General features: G+C 38.7%; 2 long non-coding RNA genes across 2 annotated transcripts; one reads left to right on the forward strand and one right to left on the reverse strand.

Annotated features, from left to right (window-relative positions):
- The first annotated feature begins 1,828 nt into the window (after positions 1-1,828).
- On the forward strand, positions 1,829-3,039 carry LOC134223579 (uncharacterized). The gene is made up of 2 exons (XR_009982625.1): positions 1,829-1,945; positions 2,044-3,039. It is a non-coding gene; the product is annotated as an uncharacterized LOC134223579 (long non-coding RNA).
- Positions 3,040-7,068: 4,029 nt separating this feature from the next.
- LOC134219404 (uncharacterized) lies at positions 7,069-7,949 on the reverse strand. The gene is made up of 3 exons (XR_009981553.1): positions 7,797-7,949; positions 7,500-7,738; positions 7,069-7,433 (listed from the first exon to the last, which is right to left on the reverse strand). It is a non-coding gene; the product is annotated as an uncharacterized LOC134219404 (long non-coding RNA).
- Positions 7,950-13,433: the final 5,484 nt, after the last annotated feature.

The following is a 13,433-nucleotide window of genomic DNA, read 5'->3' on the forward strand; positions in this document are numbered from 1 at the left end:
GCCGTGACAGCTGCTCGTGGTTGCAAACAAACCGAGTAAAAGTGTGAGTGAAACGTGCGTGTACGTACACGATCGCTGAAAGCCTAATGCAACATCAAAGCGCCAATTGAATGTAGTTTTTTTTTATAAGAAAAAAATGAAAATGGCAACTTTTCAACAAAAACTGCATGCAACATCCACCGCCAGCGCAACATCTTTTATAGAGGAAAACGGGGTGTCTCATGACCGAAGAACAAAAATCAAGCATATTAAATATTTTTTTTCCACAACACAGCATAATAGGGTAACTCCATTGGCTTCAGAAAAATAATATTGTTCAGCGTCTGTTTCACTGGTTTCCTGTGCGAAAATAGCGATATTTAGGTGGAATTTCAAGGAAATTAGGGTGCATCGACAAAATGCGTAACGCTCAGAGAGAGGTTGACCGAAGTGTGACAACCCACATAAAAATGTTCAATGATTCATACAAAAGAAAATCCTAGAAAGCACACCAAGAAGCACACAATGTTTTTGTCGAAATTGTGAATTTGAAACACAGGAATCTTCTCATTGATGCATGTCAATCGTAAGAGAAGACTTTATTTCGGTTCAATTGACCGCTGATCAGGGTAAATTAAAAATTCGACTTGGAAAAGACTAAGTTGAGGGTGTCCAAAATGTGTACATTTGTGGGTCCAAAATATGTTGCACTGTCCAAAACGAAGAATATTTTAATTTCAGAATGTTGCAATTGACCTTTCGCGTCAAAAATTATGTCTCGTTTTATTGTCACAGTCGATTTTTTCAAGGTCAACTTTTCCAAAGAACCCATATTTTTCGAAGCCTCTAACTATTTTTAAAATCGGAAACATAAACCGGCCTGAAAAATTCACTTTTAAGATTTTGACAAACTACAGTCGGGATTCGCTGGTTGGGTGTTTAATACTTGGATCACTTTTTAGTTGGGCGGTACGGAAAAAGTTCTGAATTACATATCTGAAAGCTTATCTCAATTTTTTGAATATTTTTCAAAAATGTATCTATCATACAGTTCGGAACTTTTTCCGTATCATACATAAATCAGATTTTAATTACATTTTGTCTAGAATTTATTATAAGCATTTTAAAATGATCTCCCTATGCTGAGCTGTAGGATCTGTCAAAGTTAACACCGTCGTGTCAAAGACTAATTAGTCTTTGGTCGTGTGTCTTCTTCTTATTTTTACTTGGATTCGTCTACTTGGAAATCGCAGATGGCGCTTCGAAACATAAACAATGGGTCCATTCTACGCCACCGTCACACTTTTTCTCCTTGGAAGAATAGAGGTAATAAACTATAGAGGACGATTGTCGCTGCGGTTCCCTTCGTTATCGCTCCCAAACATGTTGGGTACCTATCTGTCAAAACGTTTTGATTTTTCCTTCGTTGACATTTAGTGCCCTATCCTCGCCAGCAAAAGATGTTTCGCCAGTGACGACAGCGACAATCTTCCTCTATAGTTTATTACCTCTATTCTTGGAAGTCATGTTTTTTGTTTAGTCATTTCTAGACTGCTTTTTGAATAGGTCGTATGTAACAAAAATGGTCAAATCGAGTTAGTTACATACTTCTATCTGTATAAAAAAAATTATTACTGAATCTTATTTTTGCATTATGCTATTTTATTAATAAAATTCGACCTAAATGACAATTCCTTTAAAATAACGAAAATCGATCATTCGACCTAATATCGAAAAAGGTCGTTTATTGCAAAAAATGGGTTAATTTCATATTCCGTGTATTCGACCTGAGATTCGACCTTATGTCAACAAAAGGTCCGATGTACGGAATCTGTCAAATTGAGAAAAAGTGGACATACGACCTGTTTGTTGGCAGCCTGAAACTTTTCCTTGACGATATATTTTTATTTTTCCAATTTACCCATGTATGTTCGTACAGTCAATAAATTAAACAAAAGAAATTATGGTAAGTATTCAAATTTATCACATTTTGCTTCCTAATAATTATTCACGCATAAATCATACAGATAATTTCAACAGCATTTTTCAATTTTGAATTTACAGATGGAATGCAACTCCGAGTAAATGGACCATTACAGGATCGGTCAGAGATAGATCCCTTATCTCATCAAGCCCTTTCAAGCTGGCGAGCCACCTAAGATGTATGATGTAGGCTGCTGCTCCTTCAAGTCCGCAGATGTTTTCACATAGTGCCAGCTCTGTGATAGTGTGCTTGTGCCATCGAGAAGATGTGGATATTCCGTCTGTTGCCCCTAAGGGAGTCGAATTCGGTTCGAACGAGTTCCGGACTGTGCGCCGTTGATGGCATTCTGTGTTCTGATTTGACACACACTGCCATCGTGCCATTAGATTTTGTCAAGCATCATATGAAGGCCAGTGCTGCTAAATACAAGATTCTGCTCCACGGGTTCAAGGTCGCTGTTGCTCAAGAGAGCATCCACGGTGAGGCCAAGGATGGGCTCCAATGTTCTTCGAATACTAGGTACAGGATGCTATTAATTTTGATCTGTGTGAATTATTTAAAATCCAGTACGCCAATATGATGAACAATGTGTATTTGGCTGCATCCGCCTTGACTGGATTCTTCACCGACATTGCCCTGTCGCCATTGAAAGCTGCTTAAATCAAGATTCAGACTACTCGGCTATGCCGACTGCACCAAGCGAGAACAATAATTGATGGTCACATTTGCCGCACAACCCTTCTAAGAGATCCAGCACTATCAATGTGGCCATGAACTCGGCCATGAAGCTCAGTTTCATAGGCATGTGGAATGTTCTGATGCCGCACATCATCATGATACAATGGTGCCAACACTCCCCACCCACCACCATCAGAGAAACCCATTACTGAAAAAGAAACTAGGAGTTAAATAAGTGTATATGTAGTGAATGGTTGAAGCAAATTGTGATTTGGAACCTGTCGTCGAAGCTGTGAAGTGTAATGGGAGTGAGGCGAAACGTGTATCGTGCAAACCGGAAGTTAAACTTTTGTAAGGTAATAAAATAATACGTAATAAAAATAATACGGAAAAGTGTACTTGAGTTACTCGTCATCATTTGAACATATAATGACATCACGATTCCGTAACTAATATGTGATTATGTATTATATTAAAAAGCATTACAAGTAGGAAAACATTCGTATACTTATTGAAGCATAACGCAATTTCCTCTCTTAGTCTTAGAATTATGTATTTATCAAACATTGAAATACATTACGGCGGTTACAGTACTAAGGTCGGAGGAACTCAGTTGTGCTAATGGGAAATACAAAACAAAATCAGTAGAAAAGTTATTCTTACAGAAGTGGGAGGATCTATCGAGCGTTTTTTTGGCGGGAAAAGTCAACTGTCGGAACAGTTGATTGTAGGTAACTAATATTAATAAATATAGGAACCCTTGATTGGTGTTTATTTTATATAAACCAAATGTAAATCAGAACAGTTACTAATAAGGCATTCAGTCTACGAATTGTATCATGTTATATAGAGTAATTGTACCGATTTGTCCACGGCTCCTAATTTGGAAGTTTTGCGCATAACTTCGAAAATGAATCACCCTTGGAATCACTTATATATACACTCCAAACGCAGTGGAAAGGAACAACGACGGTAATGGTAGAATTTGATAGTTAGTCCATTCCATCTAGTTTCTGTCAAATATTTCCGTTACTGTCACCAATCCATTCGATTGGATTTTTAACTTCTCTGCTGAAAATGATCGATCACATATTTTTTTTTGATAGGTATTTGTATAGTTAATTGTAGGTGGTGGCTGGCCCAATTATTACTTCCGGTCTTTTACTATACTTAGTATAGTAATAGTCAAGCATTCGTTCTACATATTACTAATATGGGGGTAAGCGTGGTGAATTGTTATAGAATTTAAAAAGAAAACTAATGCTAAGACCAAGTGCCACTGGATGACTCCAAACGGGCCAGTATAATGTGGGGTATTCAGGGTTTAACTAAATAAGCTAATAGTATAACTTATTTTGCCACGCACCAATTTCAGTATAATTTGTTTCTACGAATCAAATTCCTAGAAGTTAGGTTTTCAGCATTACTTAGCGCAAGAGAGGGTTTAAACTCTGCGTTAAACTGAATTTTATTCGCCGATTCGGGGCGTTATCATGAGTGATCTGATCAGCACTCATGGAACACATTGTTTAACGCGAATGTCAGCCGGGTTCGATCAAAAGTGTAAGATTTAGTGTAATTAGTTTAATTATTTTTATTTTTAGGCATCAAACGTTAGGAGCATGTTTTCAGCGTCGCACAGCCCAGGAGAGGGTGTAAGCTCACAACGGTATAGTGTAGGCCGTCCTCGATTGGGGTCCTGTGGGTCGCATGTAGTGGCTGTGCTCGGGGCAGTTATGTGTTGAAAGCGGTTTCGGGGCAGTTAGGATTGAGTTTTAATATAAACAGATGTAGGATTGAACAAAGTTATAACCTTTAAGGTTCATATTGTGGAGACTATTAACAGCCAAAGCGTTGAGGATAAGCTTTTAGTTAGCAACTGAATTAATTTATCCGATTTGGAATCCTAGATTGAATAGTAAGTATATATGGACAATAATAGAAACTATATACAGTTATCATTTTATTAAGTATTGAGGATATGTTTTTGGTTAAGTTGAGTATCAGATGGGCATGTGTGATATCCATTAATAAGACAGAATTATTAGAACTGTATTTTTGTCTTTGTAGTAAGATTAATTACTTACTAATGTTTTGCGGGCCGGCGAGTGAAAGCGGCCCAATTCTTTTATCTACCTCTTTCCAGACGACTAGTGATGAAGAAAATCTTATTGTTCCGGTATCAGCAGTGGTATTCATATTCATAACAACCACCGTCAATACAGGAAGTCTGTGTTCACAACGTGATTACTTCAAGGACAATCCCAACATCTTCTGTGAATTGCAGATAAGTATTGCGATTATATTTTAATTGCACTGAGCTCGTTCTAATCTGATCGATGAATGAATTTACTAATCAATATCATTAGTAAATTTAAATATTCCCGTAGATTAGAAAAGCAAGTGCATATATTTCTATTTTATGGCAACATATCACAACGAAACGGACCCTTGGGAGCCTTAAGTAAGATCTCGGTCCGGTTGCATCTAAGGAGATCTTAGTGCAGTGCACACCGGACGTGTTGCCCAGTAGACGTATCGCTCAGCGGTATTTAAATACAACGCAGATAGGCTATGGTCAGAGGGTGCGTTGATATTACAAGATTACAAGATTACAAGGTATTTGTATAGTTAATTGTAGTTTATTGATATGAAACGCTATAGTGATGGTAAGATGTGTGCACTGCGAGATTTAGCTATTATTTATTGAGTGATAGAATGATAGCAGATGGCAGGAATTTCATCGTGGTTATTATATTGCTGGATATTTCCGTTTGCCACGTAGACAAGGGTGATGCAAATGCTGTAAACCATAGAAAACTTGTATATTAAATCTAATCAAAGTTTAAAGTATAATGTATGCATCAATTCTCAAAACCACTTCCAAAGTTAGATTTAATTTGCAAATTTGGTGGAAGATCAAACATTTTTATCGACTAACCAGGTTTTCATCTGAGGCAAATTCAAACTTACTTTATACAGTAATTTTGTATGGATATGGGTTCGTTCCGGGGTTCCAGAACTGCCCAGTATTCTAAGTGAGCAGCTTGGGTGTGATCTGAGAGGTGTAATGACTTCGCTGCTGTTATGTGCTTGAGGAGCTTCAAGTTAGTTGGGGTGTTCCTTTTGGCAGGGTTCTTGGGAGCACACTTGCCGCAGTACTGGCAGGAACTATTAGTTCCTGGTACTGGAATTATTAGTTCCTGGTACTGGGATCAGTATTTATACGATAGGTCTTATGTTCAACGGCACCTGTCAACCGGTCCGATGTACATTGACGAATGTACATGTCAAATGGAAAACAGTCGTAGCAGTGTAGTCGAAAGTAACATGGTGCTTGGTATAAGGTCGCATCGTTTAGGTCGAATGTATAGTACATTTTTTCAAAATGACGCAAAATAATGTTATGATCAAAGTATTAGTTTCTTGTGAAAAAATCATGATGAACTTATAATAGTTCAATAAAACGATTTTATTTGAAATTTTACGTGACAAATTTTGACAGATTTGATTTATTTTAGTTAAATAACATTTAATTTTCCCTTTGGAAACATTGTCAATCGTTTTCTCCGAATGTGCTAAGTTGCACATCCGACCTATTCAAAAAGCAGTCTAGATTTGTTGTCTCCAAATAACAGACAGGATCGTCATTTGAATAGGGCAGATTTTTAATTGCGAAGTAAATATAAGAAAATGAAATAAACAAAGAGGAAAACAAATAATGTTTCTATTATTCGTTCGTTTACTTATTATGCTCAAGTACTTGAGGCGTAACGGAGCCAAAACCATTATTCATTGTTTTACAATTTTGCAGCTAGATGCTCAAATAAGGATTAGATAATTAAGAGAACTGTAAAACTGACTGAAAAAAATCAAAATTCCTCTATGATACCCAAGTAACCGTAAGCATTAAGTCACTGCATGTTAATAGCCTTATAATGGCATTTGAATTGCTTGAAAGCTAAATAATAGCATTCTTGCAGCTTACATGTCCTATACAAGCATCGTTAATGCATTGAAGCCTTGACAAATGTGGCATTATTATTAGCATTATATTCGTCTATGGTGCGTATTTAATGCATAGAAACACCAAAAATTTCTATAGAGCATATCTGCTGTAAATCTGCATTAAGAATGCGATGTCCGAATCTATTTTTAGATACCATCGTCAGGGATGACAATGGGTCTGCACCCTCACCGACAGTCTGGAGGTCGTATAGCAAAATCGTTCAAAAGTCTCTGATAATTCAAATTTCTTGTCCTCGGATACATTAGATCTAGTCATCCCCGTCAACGGTATTGAATACGTTGAAAATAAAAAATAGCATTGAAGCAAAATAGTATGAGAAGTACATAAACACAAGCATTATTGAATGCTCAGCATGCTTGGTATTTTCGTTCGTATGTTCAGTAATTATATAATCTGATTGAAATTTTGCATTCTTATTTATTGTCCAATCGTTATCACAAAAAGTAACTTAATCTAAAAGTGATTAATTTTAAATCTCGGTTCACGTTTCGGAAACAAATTTTAATGGTACTCGTTCAGATCGTTACTTGCTTATTGTTTACTCATGATTCCTTTCCTGGAATCTGTTGTGATGATTGAGGATGAACCTGAGGGTTACATTCAATTGAAGATCTACGGTATACTTTTTTGGTTCACGTCCTTTCATCTCCATGTCGGAAAAAAATCCTTATATCACACGAACATTTTTCGCCACATTTGTGCTTCGGTGTCTTCGATGTAATTAAATTTATAAAAATAATGCATATGTTGCCATTCTCCATCCTGCAGAAAACATAAAGAAAGATATTCAATATAGAAAACATATGCTGAAGTTTAGTCGGAGCTTACAACATCAAACTTGCACTATTCCACTTCATTTTAACCGGTGTCCGGTAGGCTCACAATATTTTAGTGTCCGCTGGTATGTATGGTCTGTTCGTTGCCGGTAATCAAGCATTCCTTCCAGACCTGCACCTCCGTTTTCCATTCTGTTTGGCTGACCCACATCGCAGGTAGTTCCTGTATCAAAATATTTGCCTTTTCGTTTGATGGAATAATCAAACAATAATGTTTTGAGATTAATGTATCTGTAAGAAAAAAGAAATTTAACTAAAAACTAACTAAAATTGATTGAGAATAACTTACCAATAATATCGGAATTATGAATCAAATGAACACAGAACGACTGCATATTATTTGTTTTCAAATCTAATTTGACGTTTCTCTTATTATCGACCGTTCGAAGCAGAGTTGCCGGTTTTTCAATAAATGAAACTTCGTCATTTTTATTAATAATGAAATTATATAAAATAAACTATACCTAGTATAAATAAGATGTATAAATTAGAGGCCTGAATAAGAGAAACGCGGATAGGTATGTGCCGCCAATCGAACTGTCAAAAAACAGCAGCCAATCGAGCAGGAGACCTGTCAAGCAGCCAAAATGTTGGCTCAAATACTGAAAACGGCTAAATTTGTTGTTATGCCATTTTTAAATAAACAAATTTGAATGCATTTTACATTAGTTTTCAATAATATATGCAAGTCATTTATAGATTATGAAATGAAATTGCATTGTTTATTGGATTCTATTCCCATGTGATGTGGACACATTAAATAGCGGATTGTAAGATTTTAGCTACATAAACCATTTCTTCCTTTTCCTGTGTTGCTCTTTGATGAAGAAGATTGAATGCAGTGTTGGCAGAGTCATATTTTCTATCCGCGTTTCTCTTATTCAGGCCTCTAGTATAAATTATGAGGTTAATTTTTATAAATTAATGGTTCGTTGGGATTTTCCATTAATTACGTAAATGTATATGTGTATGTCGAAAGGACAAAAGGAATGGAAACTTTAGTTATCTTTGAATTTAATATTTCGACTACAAGGTGCATACTAGCACCACTGTTCATTTGAGCTTCAAATCAAACGAACCGAGTTAAATAGATCACTTTTCATCGGAATCATGCATATCCCGTATGGCCCAGGCAGCAAGGAAGCACTCCAGAGAAGAACGACACCGCACCCTCAGTTGGAGACCAAGAGAAGTTAAATTTAATTACGTTGATATCAGCCAATTCATATTAGAGTGAAATAATAAATGTATATAGAAGTTGTAAAAACAAGTTTTACAACTATGATATTGATTATTTATCTTTTATTTTGCATGTTCATTGAGATAAAACTACTTCAGAACATATAAAAAATCATTTTCTCATAATTGCAATAAAAATAAAATCTTAACTTTCTAATAACATTAGCAATGCTATAAACGGGCTGTGCGATTTGACAGCAGTTTCGCTGCATTTAAACAGCATCAGTGGTGCTACACAAGTGCTCTCATCAAATAGCATTACATTGGCACGCTATTTCGCCTTTTGTAGCATTAATTTGGCATTATATTAGCATTCAATGCTTGTTTGCTTCAAAAGACTGCATTATACATGGATATGAAGCTATTTTGAAGCAACTTTATAATGCGTATGGTTACTTGGGTAAGGCAGTTTTATTTTAATTCACAAAATTACGCATAACACTTCTCATTTGGAACATAAACACAATAAAATAATGGTCTCGTCAAAATTTATCGATTTATTTCGTTAGTCAATTCTTTGGCTAATATCAGGTGAACCGTTGAAGAATATTTGTAAAGATATGTATTCGAATATACTTCATGGAAAGACGATAATAGACAAAAGTGAAAACGTCGATTGTGAAACTCTCAAAAACCTTCTCTATAATTTATTTTGCTTTGCTCAATAAAAAAAGTTCTAGTGAAATTAATTATTTAACAACTTTCGATAAAACCCAGAATTATCCACCTACAGTGAGATTTTGACCCTTCCTCAGTTAAGGATTTTTTTTCCAGACTCCAGTAATTAAAACGAGATAAAACTACTCAGCTTCCCACGGCGATTTACCGTGAAAGTGACAAAATAATTGCCTACCCAAAGGCGGATGTCATGGGTTGAGTGACAACTCAACGAATGATAACGTAATGTACTTCATGCTGCCTATCTATAAGGCGCTCGTCGAATTGAATAATTATCGCGACATGGTCAATAACTGTCGTAACGCTGGTTGCATATATTGTACTCGCAATTTCCAGAGACCTCGATAATAATTAATCCAGAACTAACTAAATCAGTCATTGATCTGAGCGAAGCTCAATAGCGTTCAATAATAACATATATTTCGCCTTATGGATGCCTAATTTGGTAAAACTAAACTTGTTCAATACCTTAAAAATGAGCGAGATTTTTATGGTAGTAAATTTCAGAATTTGCACACATACGCACACATACATGCGTACAAGTGATCTATTAGTGTCTCAAAACATGCTCACATTTGCTATCTAGCTTCCACTGGAGAAATTTTTGAAATCGCTTTCAATTTTTACGTTGTTGCAAGCGTTTTTGCTTTTCTGAGATGATTTTTTTGTACATGCTTCTATATGTTCCTCAATTAAAATCAGAAAAATAGGCATAATTCCATATCACATCATTTGTTATAATTATATTTTCAATTTCAATGTGACTTTGTTTCAAATATCATACATTTTATTTAATAATTCACGAGATTTCTTGATAGATTAATACATAACACACCTGCGTAACGCATACAAAGTGAAATTATAAACACTTCCGAAGGAAGGGTCAAAAAGATCATTACTTCAAAATTGAAAATTGTCTTTTTGAGGAACGAAAAGTTTTTCACCACCACCCATTTTATTCCATTTTTTCATTATGTATGTCCACACTGATCTATGTAATACTATACCAGAACTGTTTTAATCCGCCCCAACAACCTTAAGGCCGAGCTTAAGGCGGTCATCTTAATACTCAGCTACGGAAGCCCCATTCTTCTTTGATTAATCCAAGTTTAGATTGATTATCATTTATCATTTTTCTGCATTGCACATCAATTTCATTTTCGCCCTATAAGGCATTTTATGAGACGTTTCGCGGTGGCCCGATTATTTACTTTTAATGTTTTGTTTTGGTATGATTCTGCGTGAACATTCTGTTAGGTCCGAACGCAAAATAATGTTTGTAACGTTTTACTTTTCCTTCGTGTTTTCTTCAGCATTTCATGCTTAGAATGCATTGGTATGAATAATCTAACGACAAATTTCAAGAATCATATGAAAAACTTTGTTCTAAAACCCTGGTAGCCGGAAAGTAAAACAGGTAGAATTGATGATGGGACCCATCGAAATGTTAATCGCAAAATTACCAAACAAACGGGCTCCCACTAATTGTCAAAGTAGATAAACACGAGAAAAACAGCTTGTAGAGAATAAGGCTTGATAAATTATTCAAATTTAAACATCATTTCGTTCTACAATAAAAAATATTGGAATTCGCCACTCTATGATATTTTAGGTGTTTACATCACAATTTCCAGAAGTTTGGCTAGCTGCATCATGGTAGGCGTGGTTAAGACCAACAAACAACAGATCACCGTTACCAACGCCAAACTGTATAAAAGGCGAGTGTCAACGGGACAAGAGGTCACTCGACTGCGCGGCTGCAAAACCCGATTCGACCAGGTCTTCACACTTGGCATGTTCATCATTGAAAATGGCTGCTAGGGTGGGCCTGGTCAACTGGAACGCTTGCTCGCTAAAGAGCAAAACAATCGAGCTGAAGGATTTCCTTGAGGAGAAGGAAATAGACGTGGCGTTCATCACCGAAACGCACCTAAAACCGGAGGTGAACATCAACATCCCGGACTTCCGCATCGTGCGACTCGACCGGCCGACCAGGGGAGGTGGTGTGGCCATCGCTCTTCGCTACAACATCAACTGTCGTCTGCTTCCAAGCTTCCAGCTCAGTGTCATCGAGGCCATCGGTGTCGAAATCACCACTTCGGTCGGCACAATCGCGCTCATCGCGGCGTACTGTCCAACGCAAGCCAAAGCCGGCGATGGATCATCGGCTGCCCTTCGGAGGACATCGTAAAGCTGACGCGCAAGCAAGGCCAGTATATCATTGCCGGCGACTTGAATGCCAAACATCAAGCCTGGGGCAACAGTCGCGGTAATCGAAACGGCACCATCTGGAGCAACGATATGGAGGAAGGCCACTACACGATCTTGAGCCCGGATTCCCCACTCGGCTGAGTCGGTCCGGTGCCCACGCAACGCTCGACCTCTACGTAACAAACCTGAGTGACCACGTCTCGCAGCCGGTTGTATACCAGGAGCTCAGTTCGGATCACTATCCGGTGGTGGCGGAACTGGGCTCCTCGGTCAATCGGCACCAGCAGTTACGGCGGAACTACCACCGAGTGAACTGGCAGCGTTTCCAGCAGTGCGTCGATAACACCGTCGACTACGAGGTGCGTCCGGAGACGCCGGAAAGTATCGACCACCAGCTGTGCGCTATCGAGGAGGCGATCACGGCGGCCCGAGAGCAACACGTACCGACGGCTCGGCAGGTAAGCAACTCCTTAAACATCGATACACTCACCAAAGATTTGATTCGATTGCGGAATGTCACTCGCAGGCAGTTTCAGCGTACTGGACTGCCTGAGCTTAAGGCACGCTGCAATCGAATCACAAAAATTATCAAGGCCAGAATGGTGGACCTCAAAAATAAAGACTTCTCGAATAAGATCCGCACTCTCCCAGATTATGCTAAGCCGTTCTGGAAAATGACCAAAATTCTAAAATCCAAGCCTCGGCCCATTCCACCTTTGATCCCACTAGACAATAATGGCTCTAAGGATCGCTTGATAACTCCTGCAGAGAAGGTCGCTGAAATAGGTCGTCACTTCGTCAGCTCACACAATCTTGGGCAGAACATCGTCAGTCCACACGAAGCAGCCGTCAACGAGCATGCTAACAACATCCATTTGATTCCCAACGACTTCTCGGAGGAGTTGGAGATCTCAACTGACGAATTGACGGCCTATATCAAATCGTCGAAGAACATGAAGGCCCCAGGCTTCGACAGCATCCTGAATCTCGAGCTCAAACACATGAGTGCGCCGTTCTTTGAGCACCTCTCGCTGATCTTTAATCAGTGTCTCCGGCTTAGCTACTTCCCATCGTCCTGGAAGTCAGCGAAAGTCATCCCCATCCGGAAGCCTGGGAAGGATCCTTCCTCCCCCAAAAGTTATCGACCCATCAGCCTTCTCTCAGGGTTATCCAAGCTATTCGAAAAAGCTATTCATCATCGGTTACTTGAGTCTGCCGAAAATCTCAACATCTTGCTCGAGGAACAGTTTGGTTTCCGACGCGGTCGGTCAACTGTACACCAACTGACCCGAGTTACCAACGTCCTCAGACGGAACAAGTTTGTTTCGAAAACATCCGCCATGGCCTTACTCGATGTCGAGAAGGCATTTGACAATGTATGGCATGATGGCCTGGTGTACAAACTACAACGCTACAATCTTCCCAGCTACCTGGTGAAAATCATCAACAATTACCTGTCGGCAAGGTCATTCCGGGTCTCAATCAGCGGAGCGAGTTCCAATGCGCACAACATCGTCGCAGGCGTTCCCCAGGGCAGTATCCTCGGGCCCCTGCTTTTCAATCTGTTCACCTCCGACATGCCAGAACTTCCAGAAGGCGGCATTCTGTCTCTGTTCGCAGATGACACATCCATCGTCTACAACGGTAGAGTGATCAGAGCGCTAGTGGCAAAACTCCAACGAGGCCTGGATGCCCTGACAGAGTACCTCACCAGCTGGAAGATCTGTATCAACGCGGCGAAGACCCAGGTCATCATTTTCCCCCACTCCAAATCCCTTAACTTGTTCCGCCTGGGGAC

Source organism: Armigeres subalbatus, chromosome 3 (assembly GCF_024139115.2).
Source record: "Armigeres subalbatus isolate Guangzhou_Male chromosome 3, GZ_Asu_2, whole genome shotgun sequence".
NCBI lineage: Eukaryota > Metazoa > Arthropoda > Insecta > Diptera > Culicidae > Armigeres > Armigeres subalbatus.